We start from the raw sequence: 11,693 nt of genomic DNA, 5'->3' as shown, positions 1-11,693 counted from the left end.
ATGACCTTGGTTTGTGTTGTTTATTTTCTTATGCTTGCCCCCGGCCATCTGGTTAACTCTAGTGCTACTTGCCTTTCTAAATCTGACTGGAGCCTGTCCTTCCTTTGGTCCTGGTTGTGTCAGAACTCCTCAGAGTCAAGCTGTCTCTGTGATCCTTTGATTCTGAGATCCTGGGATCCTGGGCTTGTTAGATCACCTGGGAGTGTGGCTTTGTCTGTGTTGTGGGACTGGCTGCAGAGCTTGTGCCCAAGGTCTGCTCAGAACACTAACCCAGACAGACCAGAAGGAACCTGAGTCACTGGGCTGACGGAGTTCTTGTGTCGGGTCTGATCATCTTAAAGTTTTGAAAAGACCTATCTATTTTTCTAAATTTCTCTTAGTATTCGACCAATATAGAGCTAGAGCTCATGATCTCTTTGGCTTTAATATTATAATTCATGAAAGCCTCAATAATTTTTCCCCTTGCACCAATGAAGTGGTTCAGGGGGTAAAGTGTAAGGACCAGATTTTAGATTCCCAGTGCATACATAAAGTTGGGCATGGTGGTGCTCACTCTAAGCCCAGTGCTGTGACTGTGAGTTGGGAAGCAGTCAGGGAAGAATCTTCAGAGCTCATGGGCCAAGTAGCCTGGCATACACAGTAGAGAACAACAAAGAGACCCTATATCAAACAAGGTGTACATACACATTTTCTGGTATTCCCATTAAAAATCATTTCCCAGGATGATTTTTAATAAAATCACGAACTTGTAAAGGTGGATAAGCACAAAGTTTTGAAGGTTAATGTGGAAGACTAACATTTGTGGCTATCCCCTTCCCTCCACATAAGCACTGTGAGATGTACACTCACCTACCCCTCCCTCCCCCCAACACACACAGACACACACACTCAAAACACAATTTTTTCAGTTAAAATATGCTAATTGTACTAGGAACATTGCTCATGAAGTAGGCATAAACAGAGATACTGGGAGTTAATTCATTGACCTGACACAAGTATCCTTCTTACCATCAGACCATGCTCTATTGTTATGACTTACACTTGACTGATTCCCATTTCCTTTGCTCATGGCACTGAGCCTCCACATGTTGGAACAATCTGTCTTCTATCATGTCAGAATCAATGAACAATGCTCATTGGTTTTAAAGTGTTAGACATAATCATTAGCCTGGAAGAAACAATTATGCTTGGGCTAAGAATCTTTCTGCACATTCTAAAGTATATGATCCTAATGTTCTTTATTAGGACACAGTCCTTAGGAAATCATCTTAAATACAATATGGAGCCTCTAAATCCAGGAACACACAGATATTTGAAAATATGTGCATGTGTGTGTGAGTGACAACTTCTGTTGGACATGTTATTATACATCATAGTGAAAATGATGAATGAACTATCTATTCTATTATATGAACTATTTACTCTATTATATGAACTATATACTCTATTATATGAAATATAAGGTTTCAGGCAGGAATGAAGTACACACTTATTCAGGATAGCTGATTAGGAAGACTTGGCTGCAGAAGAGGTCAACACCAAAGGAGTACTGAGATCCAAAATACTCACCACAATGAAAGAACAAATACGGTATGCACTCTCTGGTAAATGGTTATTAGTGCAGAAGTCTGGAATACAGGAAGAACAACCCACATTCCACAAGGAACTCAAGAAGAAGGAAGACCAAAAGGTAGACATTTCATTCCTTCTTAAAAGGGGGAATCAAATACCCACGGGAGGAGTTGCGGAGATTAACTATGGAGCAGAGACTGAAGGAAGGGTAAGCCAGCCTAAATATAGCTATCTTCTGAGAGGCTCTGACAGTATCTGACAGACATTGCACATAATTTTAACAAACACATCATCAAATTTACTATGATTTTTTTCCAGCAAATGGCTAGTCACTGTTGATATAAGATTACCTGCTGAACAACCAGTGGTACATGGCAGTCATTTAGGGATCTGTACTGCACCTATGAGAAGAAATCTCACATCTGAGAGTGAGGACCAGATTAGCTATTCTGGTGACTGCCAAGAGCAGTTGCTGCATTCAAGGGCTGTCTTATTTTTATCAGTCCTGAATGGACTGAAGGAGAGGAAATGTGTTAACAATGGAAGGAAAGAAACAGTATGGGGAAGCCGAAAGAAAGCTGACTTAGAATCAAAGAATCTGGCTTTTCTACTACTTGTTTTTTTGTGGAATTGGGCTTCTTAATTCTTGTCATGGTCTCTTTCATTCTTGGTTTTCTTATATAAGTGTTCAAAGTCTCTTCAAATACCACAACAAATGCAGTAAGATGGGCTACTTGAACAACAGAATTTGAATTGTCTGGGGATTCTTGAGCCTCAAAACCCAGAACTGGGCATTGAAAGATTTGGTTTTCTCTGGGCTGGAGAGATGGCTCAGTGGTTAAGAGCACTGACTGCTCTTCCGAAGGTCCTGAGTTCAAATCCCAACAACCACATGGTGGCTTGCAGCCATCCATAGTTAGATCAGATGCCCTCTTCTGGTGTGTCTGAAGATAGCTACAGTATACTTACATATAATAAATAAATAAATCTTTAGGAAAAAAAGAAAGATTTGGTTTTCTCTAAAGCCTCTGTATGTGGCTTGCAGATGGCCACCCTCTCTCTGTATCCTCTTATGTCTTTTAGTTTAATTACATTCATGATAATACGTATGTCCTAATTTCTACTTAATGAGAGAACACAAGTCAGAAAGCATTAGAACCCAACCACAACATCTTCATTTTTAACTTGATAACTGCTTTGAAAGTCTAACTCCAAATAGAGTTACATGGTGGCTTTGGGGGTTAGAATTTTAATAACATTAGCTTTCAAAGGGAAAACACAATTCATCCTACAGCATGGAGTAAATTTAAATATGTAATGAGATAATACATATGTAAATATATTGTAGATTGCTATATGCTATGCTATATAATATATTGGTATTGGAAGAATGTGTATCATTGTCACAGACCTACACCAGGAGTAACTGGCTCAAGGATGCATCTTACAGGCTTCGTAGGTTAAGTGGGGGTGAAAGTGGAAGGTGGATTTAAACAGGACAATTATTTTAAAAACATTCTGGCCCCTTGGCACCCATCTTTTCATAAATATTCCCCCATTTCCTTTGGACCAATGACCTGTGTTCTCACTTTAGAAGCTGAGGGATCCCTGCAAAAGCCTTTCTTCTGGGTGTTTCTTTTTACTCATGTGACACATGCTGCCTGTGTTGGCTACTGGGTTGTATTTTCTTGGGATGTCATTCATGCTTAGATGATGCATGGACAGAGAAGAAAAACATATGGGCTTTATTCATTCAAACATTTCTAGTGGGTCAATGTGCTATGATGCCCTATTTCTAAGTAGAGTTCTTGTTTTATCTAATTTCTGATTCTTTTCCTAATATCTTTCCTATACATCCCATTTTGCTTCAGATATCCAGAGTTTTTGTCTGTTGCTCACCTTTGAAAGGAATAACTAGGGAGGAGTCTGAGAGGACAGACATGTAGAAGCTTGCAGGAGACAAGAAAGATGGATGAGGAATGAAGGAGATAGTGAAAGGATGGAGAGTGGAAAGAGTATATGGGGAAGGAGAGAGAGGGAGGATGGATGAATGGAGTGAGGGAGGGAGGTCATGTCTACTACCAGAAAAGATAATGTGGCTGCACTGTAGTGATTAACTGCATAAGAAGTTATGACCCAGTGAGATCTTTCTGTTCATGGGCACCAGCCATAACTGCATAGGTCTTTTGACACTTAAGGTTTTCACTTCCTCAGGCAGGTTATGAAACCTTATACAAAGCTGAAGTTTGAATCCTGCAACCTATACCCCTAGGGACAACTCAAAATAAATTATCTGACAGCCTTACAAACATACTAAGGCTTACCAAGAGAGACAAGGCAGAGATAACCCTGAGGAGCCATTTTTGGAGTGTTGTTCCATAGGGTCACTCTGTTCCCAATTCCAGTGTAGATACAAAACCTTAAAATTTCCAATAACCGATAGTAGATAATGTAATTAAAATACATTCAGAAAATAAAAAAACTGATGGAAAAATCTGAATAAAGCTCTAGCTTCACTTTCTTTTAACTTGCTTAAATATCACCAACTTGGGAGGTCACTGAGCTGAGCAATGTATTAGTGTCCCAGTGCCATGGTTGTATGTACATCGTGCCTGTGAGATGTGCACATGTGAGTTGCCTCCATTATATTTCAAGGGCTTGGCATCTTCTTTTGTTGAAAAACACCGGCTAGCTACTGTAACCTGTGCAAGTACACAGTGATTGCCTTTTGAGAACTGCAGACTTAAATATTCCACTCTCACCTTACAGTAATTCCATCATCCCCTGAACATATGTGCTATAAAGAGCCACAGTGTCTGGTTACAGTCAGTACAGACCTTAAAGCACTTTGTCTCCAATCACCTTTTGCCAAGTCAGAAACATCTTGCCACCTTACCTCATAAATTTCCCCAAGCCTATCTATCCATGTGGCCAACTTTGATATTTGCATCTTCTGTCTCTTCTTACTTGGCCACCTTATTCATAAATTCTTTTTTTTTCCCTGCAAAATGCTTCAGGGATAGGAATGCTATATGATGAGCAGAATGAACCTAGCTCAGTGATGAGGATAATGTGTGAAGCAGGATTTCAAAGTCTCCATAAGAAAACACCAAGTAATAATCTGATCTGGATCCAAACTTGGGTTCCACATTTTGTGTTTTGCTTTGTTTTGTTTTGCTTTGTTTTGTTTTGTTTTTTTTGTTTTGTTTTGTTTGGGCATGATGACTTGTTTTAACTCTAAACTTGACCCAGCCTAGATTCACCAAAAGAGTCTCAATGAGCAATTGGGTTGGCCTGTGGCATATTGGGGAAGGAGTATCTTAATTCATGCTATCAATATGGGAAGATCCAGTCTAATGTTGGTGTCACCATTCCCTAGAAAGGGGTTCCTGAACTGTGTAGTAGTGGGCACAAGCAATTACGCTAGCAAGTACATGCATTAATTTCTTTCTATTCTTCACTATGGATGTGGTGTGAAAAGGTGCTTCAAGTGCCTTGATTACCTACAATGAAGGACTGCAATGTGGAACTGTGAACTAAATTAAACTTTGCTGAGGTGTTTTATAATAGAAACAGAAGTGACACTGGATCACAGGGTGTCATGTAGCCCAGCTTGGCTTTTAACCTTGCTATGTAATCAAGAATGACTTTCAACTCCTGATCCTCCAGCCTCCACTTCCAAGGTGCTCAGATTACAGGCACATAACCATCCCTACCTAGTCCAGAAACTTTTTCTTTAATTGTAGGACTGAAAATTGAACCATGGGCTTCATGCGTATTAAGTAAGCTGCATTTTTCTTGACTGTGTGGTTTCATGCAAGTTAGTTGATATCTTTGAGTCTTACAGCTTATGAGGCTGGTGTGAAAGTTGTACTAACTAGCAATTGTAGAGTGTCTGGAGACATGTCAGTAGATGTCAGTCACCTTGGTTCTCTTTTGCCTGGACCTCTTCTAATGCTCTCAGCTGTACAGATTTTTTTGAGCCCTGTCTACAGCAACCAGCTTAGCATGGGCTTGAATTTTATTCAGGTACATCTTGGCAGTGCCTACCTTCCTCCTGCATGCAACTGCTTCTCCCCCAACCTTAGCCATCCTTATAACAGACACATCTTGTTATCCATCTGTATGAAACCCTAATGTGTGGGGAAGAATTACCACCACTGAGTCAATCTGGAACCAATGCATGGCAAAACTCCAGATAAGTTTGTCTCCTCTTCCTGTCTTCCACTGTCCTGAGATACAGTAACATAGCTTCTTGGAGCTCCTGCACTTCATACCTATGTCCCTAGGCCCCTCAGAATTCAGTAGACAGTGGGAATTGGTGGTTAATTATGCTTAATATAGTATTCTATCACTGACTATACCTCTATATCTCACTCTTGAAACTTCTCTCTACCTACTGACAATACATAAGCTCTACCTTACACTGTTTTTGGAAACCCAGATATAAAAATGATTTAAATGACAAATTTTATGTTTTTAACAATTAAAAATATTAATAAAGTTTTAGTAGGTCTTTGCTTTGTGAACATGGAGTTATAAAAATTTGCATCAGAATTGTGAGTCTATCCCATTAAGACTATACTATAAAGTCATCTCTGCTAATGCTTGTAGAAATGGCTGGAAATCCAGTATTCTTTGCTTATTCCAGGCCTGTTCTCATTTACCTAAGAAACAAGCAGATCTTGTCCTAGCTGTAAACACTCTCCAGAGATTATTAATAATGGAAAAGGGAGCAACTTTTTTTTCATCAATCATCATGGCCTGTTCCTATCACCTCTCTCTTCTCCCTTCCATTTGTTTTTTTGGGTGTCTGTTTTCTTCAGATGGTGGTGATGATGATGATGATGATGATGATGATGATGATGATGATGATGATGACGACTACAATGACGACAATGATGATAGCAACAATGACCACAGCAAGTATCAGATACCTCCTTATGCCCTTACCTGGCTACTTCATGTAACCTTCTGTGTACCACTGTGAAGTGTGTATTGTATCATATCTCTATATTATAGATAAGAAACAGAAGATATGGGACCTACTTACAGAGTTACATTGTGTTTCTGAGCTCTCCTAGCCAGTCATGTGGCTTCAAAGTCTTGGTACTTCACCCCCGTATTACCCTGTCTCAAACCCCACCCTCCATTCTTCCTACTCATCAAACAATACTTCCACTGACAAGAACATGTTACTTGTGACTAATGCAGCTTTTCCCAGCCACTAGTTATGGCCTGCCCCTCCATCTCTTCTTTGGGGTCAAAACATGTCCACTGTTTCTCTCATATTCTCCATGGTTTCCTTTTTGACTATCATGTAATACCATCCCATGATCCATGTGTACCATTGTGAGACCATTCCTGTGAGAACTCATAAGCCATATTTAAGTAGACATAGATAAAGTTTATGCTAGACTTCTTCTATGTTGACTGGATGAGAAGCATCACCTAAGCTGTGATTTAAATGTGTCTACTCCCTGTTGAAGATTGAATTGCATTACTCTCCCACCTATGCTGAAGTCCTAATTCCCAGTAGCTCAGAATGGGAACTTGCTTGTAAACAAGGGCATTGCAAATGCATTTTGTAAGGATAAAGTCATTAGGGAGTATCTCTAGCCCAAAGGGAATAGTTTTCTCATAAAAGGGTGGAAATTAGGAAATGACTTGATAGCAAGTGCAGAAACCATGGAAACAGGTCTACTAGTCAGTGAACACCAGATATCTTCTGCAGTCCATGAGAAGTTAAGGTAGAGACTCCTAGCGTGCAGAACTAACTGGGGTCTTAACCTCAGGCTCTTTGCCTTCCACAACTGTAAAGTAGTAAACTACTGTCCAACGATTCAGTTTGTCAAGTTTTCTCATAATAGCCCTAGCAAATGAAAATGCTGCTCGAGGTATTTTCTAGAAGGGAGCAAAGATATACCTCAGTGGATGACGTGTTTGCTTATAAGCATAAGTGCCTCAGCTCAGATCTCCAACACCCACATCCAAATGTAGGCATGGCAGCATGTGCCTGTAACCCTAGCACAGGGCATGGGGTGGGAGTGTGGAGACAGGCAGGTCCCGGAGTCACTGGTCAGACTATCTAACTGATCAGTGCGTGGGATTCAGTGAAATTTTGTCATAAAAATAAAGCGGACAATGATAGAGAAAGATACCTGACATTAACCTCTGGAGTCTATGAGTATGCAAGGGCACTTGAACACACATATACCTATATGGAAAGGTATATCACATACAAAAAAATCAAACATATAAATAAAATGTTTTATACAACAGTATCTTTGTTATTGTAACTGTGTTATTTTTATGCTCAATAGCATAAAATTAATCACTTTTTTTTACACTTACTTCACAAAATACTTCATGAATCTTTACACCTGAATTTAATTTTGGTTCCAAATCTAGCTCATCAAAATCATTTAAAAATCTTGATTCTGTCAAATATTGCATTTGCTTCCCCACGACAGTTTCCATGTTTCACGAACTAAACATTTAGTGCTTCCAGGGTAGGGACTACACCCTCTGGCTCCTGGGAATCAGAAACTGAGTGAATCAATGGTGCTTAGAAGAGCACTGACCTCCCTGAAAGATATGCAGTCTGGGTAAATAGTGACAGTTTGATTACTGATATCACTAACATACTCTGTGAATGGCAGATCGCCCACAGGCAAACCAAAGTCAGTAAGATGGAAAATCATATCTCTTTCCATTGAAATGACTCACTGGTAATGTGATAAAAGATTCATATCTTCACTATAGTTTTATAAAAATCTATCATAAGTTCCTGAAAAATAATCAATGAATCAATGATTTAACTCATGCGTTCACTGTTCTGTCTCTGCTTCTATCTCTATTGCCTATCTATGTACATATCCATTTATCTACTTCTCTATCTATCCAGGTAGCTAGCTAGCTAACACACAGAACAACTGGCTAAAAGTCAGAGAAACTCTAGGTGGGATTTTGCCTTTTGTGTGTTTGCTGATTCAGTAACTGGCCCAAAGCTCTCTGTTTTAGAATGACAATTTTCACATGTAATAAACATTTTTCAATATGAATAATCATTACCCCTGGATACTGCAACATAAAAGACAAAGTTTGAAGTTCATTTTCTTCTCTCCAACCTGTGACCCAGTGGTCATGGACACCTGCTGGCATGCCATCTCACATATTAGTCATCATTATCCACTGACTGACCTCATTGTCTTTCTAGCCACCAGGAAAATCAAGGGCCTGGGGTGACCAAGTTCTGAGGAATCCTTCCTGCCAGACATCTATTGATCCTTTAGATGGGGGAGGGGCTATTTGGTATTGGGAATTTTTATGTAGATCTATGTCTTTAAGATAGTGATTCTCTTTTTAAGAGCTGTTTTAGGCAAAAGTTGACAGAGCCAGAAATAGAACAGGTTTAGTAACTCTATTTCTTCTTCAAAACACTTTCTTAATGTTTGTAAGTGAAAAGTGTCAGAGGTGTCACTTTCAGGAATATGGATTTTATTGAATAGCCAGAGTAAATCATTTATAACTTGGAGGAAATTTCTACCAAATCTATCTGAAGCCTTGTGCAGATAAATAAATTCAGTATGGATGCAGCATTATTACTCAACTATAAATAACTCATGGCTGTTATTTCTACAGGTGTCTGAAACAATGCACGTTAGGGAAAGGCATTTGGAAAATCAGGAGCTTCCCCCAAACCCAAGAATACATTTTGCAACCCATCAAGGCAGTTCCAGGCATCCCTGGAGATCACCAAAGGTAGCCACAGCTGTGATGGAATGAGGAAGTAAATGGTTGTTACAGAGAAGCCCAGGGGCTAGTAATGACCAACAAGCTAGAAGATCCCATGAGCATAGAAATTAGTGTTGAAAAAGCATAATATTCAACTTTGTTCTGATTCCCAAAAAGTATCCCCTGGATTGCTTTTGAGGAAATCACTATGGATAGATTCACGGGACATATGCTCTATGTATCTCACTGGCACTTCACAGTACAGGGAAGTCCTAACTTGAGTTTCTTTCCATAGGTCTACTAGATGAATTTTAAGGGACAGAGAAAACCAACATTGCTTAAATATTTACCACTTTCCAAACACTAAGAAAACATTGATTAAATCTTGAAAGAATCCATTGAAATATGACCTCATTGGAGATATGAGGAAAATGACCCCTGCAGAGGGTTATATATCTAACTCTCCCAAGACAGAAGAGGTGGAGATGAATTGTATTCTCCTAGCACTTTTGGTCTACTGTATAGAAAGGAATACCATGTAATATCACTGGGATTCTGCCACGCAATGTAAGTGGACATTAGCCATAAAGTACAGGATAACCGTGCTACAATCCACAGACCCAAAGAAGCTAAGTAACAAGGAGGGCCCAAGGGAGGATACTTGATCTCACTCAGAAGAAGAAATAAAATAGACATTGGGAGTGGATGGAAAGAGGGAATTGGTATGGAGGAGTGGAATGAGCAGGGATAGGGGAATCAGGTTTGGGGGAGGGCTGGGAGAGAGGATGGAAATTGGTGGAGGGGGCATCTCTGAGACAAGTCAAAGACCTGCAAATGGGGAGGCTCCTGGAAATTTGTGGGGGTGACCCTAGCTGAGGCTCCTAGCAGTTGGGGATATGGCGCCTGAAGTGGCCACCTCCTGTAGTGAGGCAGGACTTCCAGTGAGAGGGGGAGAATAACCTACCACAAAACCTTTGACCCAAAATTTGTCTGGCCTATAAGATGTGTGGGGATAAAAATGGAGCAGAGATTGGGAGAATGACTAGCCAATGACTGGCCCAACTTGAGAACCGCCCATAGAAGGGAGCCAAATCCTGACACTATTAATGATACTCTGCAAAGCTATCAGACAGGAGCCAAGCATAGCTGTCTCATGAGAGACTTCATCTAGTACCTGACAGAAACAGATGCAGAGACCACAGCCAAATATCAGCTGGAGCTTGGGGAGTCCTGAGGATGAGTAGGTAATAGGATTATGTGAGCTGTACTGTTCAAGGACACCACAAGAAGACCCACAGGGTCAACTGACCTAGGCCCATGTGGGCTCACAGAAATTGAACCACCTATCAAAGAGCATTCATGGGATGTACTTAAGCTCCCTACACATCTGTAGCAAATATGGCCTTCATGTGGGTCCCCTACCTGGGCTGCCTTGTCTGGCTTCAATGGGAGAGAATGTGCTTAGTCCTACTGCCACTTGATGTGCCAGGGTGGGTTGGTACCAGGGGAGAGGGGTGCATCTCTTCTCTGAGAAGAACGGGAGGTGGCACAGGAAGAGGAATGTGAGGGTGGGACTGGGAGGAGAGGAGATGGGGGCAGTGATCTGGATGTAAAGTGGATAAAAATAAATAAAAAAGATTACATGTAAAACATTACCAATATTAACAAAATATTAATACCTCTATGAACATTGTTTCTGTAGAAAAAAAATCTCCACAGATCACCGGAGTATTGGAGTCTGTGTTCAGTAATCAAGTTTCACATTCTATTTCAACTCAGTAAGCTCTTCTGCAGCACTTCCTCCAGAATAGATCAACATAGGTCTGTTCAGAAAAAGCCTCAGAGCCATAGACTTGCTTTAGTGGTCAATGAGCCTTTCAGATTGCAGAGGGAGTGTGTGAAGTAGTATGTGTGTGTGCGTGTGTACGTGTGTGTGTAGCTTTTATTTCATTTGCAGAAATTTCTTAACCCCCTCAAATTTAGTGCCTGGGCTTGGCAATGTATCTTGAAGTCCCATAGGAGCCTGAGGAAGGAGGACTGTGGTGAGTTTGAGGCCAGTCTTCATAATGAGTTCCAAGCCAATCTGAGCTCCAGAATCAGCTTCTGTATCAACAAAAAAAACACATCACAAAAATAAGTAAGTGGTATTTGAGGCATAATGGAGCAGATTTGATGAACTACTATTGTGAGTCTCCAGTTACTTCACAGTTGATGGATAGACTATATGAGCAACCAAGGAGGCAGTTGCTTAAAATGATATTGTGAATCCTTAAGAGGCAATCAGGAGAATTCCACTGTACAGAGTCTCAACACACTTATTATGATGTGCTTCATATCCATATTCTTTCTCTGGATTCTGAGTGAACATTTAGAAAGAACCTATC

The sequence above is a fragment of the Mastomys coucha genome, unplaced genomic scaffold, assembly GCF_008632895.1.
Source record: "Mastomys coucha isolate ucsf_1 unplaced genomic scaffold, UCSF_Mcou_1 pScaffold21, whole genome shotgun sequence".
In the NCBI taxonomy this organism is placed as follows: Eukaryota; Metazoa; Chordata; class Mammalia; order Rodentia; family Muridae; genus Mastomys; species Mastomys coucha.
The sequence above is the reverse complement of the archived record's forward strand: the minus strand, read 5'-3'. Positions refer to the sequence as shown.